Here is a 3,387-nt window from a genome sequence, read left to right as displayed (position 1 = left end):
CTGCCCGAAATAACCTTAATGGGCTAATAAGACTGAGCCCCTCACCGTTAAGACAGCGCCCCAGCGTGGCCGAGTGGTTACATGGTTAGGGCGCTGGAGGTCTGGAGGTCTCGGGCTCAAGCCCCGTTCTGACTACCAGCTGGCGTTGTTCTCTGTAGGCCCTGTTCAACTCCTCGGCCACACTTTTAAATAGCTAACTGGTCTGCCTTCTGCCAGATGGGATTTTTAACCATGTCATGTTCATTTACATTATTTTATTTTTTCATCGTTTGTTTTCATTGGCCCTGAAAAGCCCTATTGGGGGAGTGGTCAGTTGATATAAAAGAAACAAGTCAGTTGTCGTTTTTGTGAAGCACCTTTAAATTGTAGAGGTAGACTTGTAACCTAGCCACCAACATTGTTTGAGATAAGTAATGGTAATAGGACTGAGTGATAACAACATCGGACGACCGCGCAGCGGGAGTCCGATTTGTTTATCAGGAGTATGATTGCGGACCGAATTGAACGACACGAAGTTTTATCAACAATTAATCATAAAATTATAATTTCCGAGAAAAGAACAATAGCCAAGTTATGAACGAAAGGGTAAATTTGCATTAAAAGACTACAACTTTGAATTGTTGATTTAATCTGAAACTTTGAATGTGATTGGTTGATTTAAATTACAACTTTGAATGTGATTGGCTTACTGATCTGAAACTGTTCAATAACAAACTGACCGACAACAAACTGTCCGATAACAACTTGGCAAGTGAATTAGTGAAAACTAGGAGTTTTTAAACCAATCGCAATCGAGGAATTTGTAATTTTATGATTATAGTCGTTATCAAATAATTCATGCAGACCCAGTACAGGAAACTGACTGAAACTCGAATCGCTTCCGTGTCTGCTTATGTTAATTAATTTAACGGCTTCAAATGTGAATTGTTCAGAGTTATAAATACTGCTAGTATTATTTACCTGAAAAAGCTATCGTGTTTGTTTAAAAGTAGATTTCAAAGCAAAACGTTCTACGATAAACGCTAAAACTATGAAATGAATTTTTCGAAACACTGTGCTCAATAATTCTAATTTGGTTCGTATTGCGTTGAAAATCAACCCATGTAAATACCTCTTGCCGCTGCAACAATGTTACGTTAAATTTAACAATTGCCGTATTAGGTCTGAATGTAAATAACCGTGACCTGATTCTACACTTCATACATGTCTTAAAACGCTAAAACAATGACCTGAAACAAGGCAGGCTGCGCAGCAGGGTCAGCCATAAACAATTTTGCGCCTTGCGAAAAATAGGGGTCACCGAACGTCCAAGATCGTTAAATCCAGGCAATGCTATACCAATGGCCATCTGCCCTGTCATTGTTCATTTTATTGCCTGAGCGCGCGCTCGATGCCTGACGTGGCGTGTGAATTGGCTTGCGCAGTAAAGATGCATAGAAACAAGTAGTGCGAACGTCCTTAAATCACTGTAGCCTGTCTATAAGGTTTCCTGTAAGGTTACATTCCTTGTGAATGCGATAAAGTTTCTAGGCGTCTTCCGTTTCACAACAAGCCTACCCGGCCAGGCAACCATCTACGTTAGATCGAAGTACAAAATTAAACTGATACCTTGCGCCGTTAAAGAGGCTTTTTTTGTAGGGAACAACTTTGCACCAGAAATGTAATCAGTGTGTAACGTGTAATCAGGTGATGAAGACTCTCAGTAAACAGTGGAAACGTCGCAATCGAAACCTCAAGTGACCGTATGGTGGGACAAACGATTATACTTTATGAGTGTTTTCAGGAGAGATGGGCTCCTGGTATTGGAATAGGAACAGAAATGCCTGCGCAATGGACACCTTGAAAGTTACAGTAAGACTTTCTTGCTTAAAGGACCTTTTTGATTGATTTGGTTTTTAGAAATTTACGTGTTTTATCCGATGATTTATTTTAAAGTAATGTCACTTTATCTTCCACGTTTACATTTTCTTTAATGAATCACAATTTTTATGTAGTTTTCGTACCCAATTGAACATTACATGGAAGTCTGTTATTATTAATTATATTGAACAACAATAAACCTTTTCAAATCCTATCAAGTAAGTCACTTGGTTCGTTAGGGAAGATCAACACGTCAAAAGGGGCGTGGACGCTTGTCGGAAAATTTGATATTTAAATCCTCTTAAAACCCTGGGTGTGTCTTGCACTTTATTTTACCCCTAAAAGATGCCACTTTTAAAACAGGCGAATAAGAACTATAATGACTTCCATGATGATTTCATCGAGCGGTTTCGTCTGTGAAGACGTTTTAGAAAGTCCATTCCGGGTCGACTTAAACAAAAGTAACAAAGTATGACTCAAGAAAGAAAGAACCCAAGAAAGATTCAATGATGGCAGAGGAAACTGGTCGAAGCGTTGAAAGAAATTCGCAATTTAAAACCATAAAATAGACATAGAACATCCCCACCTCTTTCACATGAGCACCCCCTCCCCCTTGAAGGAGCTTCTCGTCAATTCTAACTTAAAAAGTCGCTTGACACACGACAGCTTTCTTACAAGATATTTCTGATTACTGTCGATGAAAAACAACATTTTTTAAAAAATCAGTTTGCCACCAAAGCAACAAAAAGGCCCATTTTTCTCTATTGCTACTGAAAATAGAACAGTGGACCTTTTCGGTGACATGGCGGCCATTTTAAATTCTTTCGTTTGCAGGACATGTAGCTATAAAATTATGGGATGCTTAGGGGGCAAATACATACTAATTTGGCCCGTGAGCTTCCCATAATAGCTACAGTGGAACCTCGATTTAACGAACTTCTATATAACGAAGTCCTCGGTTTAACGAACGATTTTCTTGGCCCCAGTAATAGTAGAATATACGAAAAAGACCGTCGATACAACGAAACCTCATTATAGCGAACACATTTTGCCAGTCCTTTGGCCCTTCGTTATATCGAGGTTCCACTGTATTTGAAACAATAGGATTCGAAATGGCCGCGTATCGCCGTATGTGCTTGCAACAGACAATGGTCGTGAAAGAAATTAAAATCAATACCACTTTGTCTTTGTGGAAAATATAGAAGGGCCGCAGCCAGGATGAATAATCTAAAATATAAAAACGTTTTCCGGCTAAAAGTATATAAAAACACAACCTTTCGGCTTTTCGTCCAGTCTTCGACAGGCGAAATGGTATGTGGGCGCTAACACTTGATAGAATACAATAGAATAGTTTGTCTTTGCAACATCGAGCGTGCACCGGCTCCTAGAAACGCGCGAATGATTCCAACAACTCCCTCGGCTCTAATTTTTCCACGGCCACTGTGATCACAACTTAGTACCACCAGTTTAGCTCGGACTCGAACAATTGAAATATCAGACATTTTCAAGAGGTAGTCGTCTTCTTGT

The sequence above is a fragment of the Orbicella faveolata genome, unplaced genomic scaffold (genome assembly GCF_042242905.1).
Source record: "Orbicella faveolata isolate gen_17 unplaced genomic scaffold, um_ofav_v1 contig_1, whole genome shotgun sequence".
Classification (NCBI taxonomy): domain Eukaryota; kingdom Metazoa; phylum Cnidaria; class Anthozoa; order Scleractinia; family Merulinidae; genus Orbicella; species Orbicella faveolata.
This window is presented reverse-complemented; position numbering follows the sequence as displayed.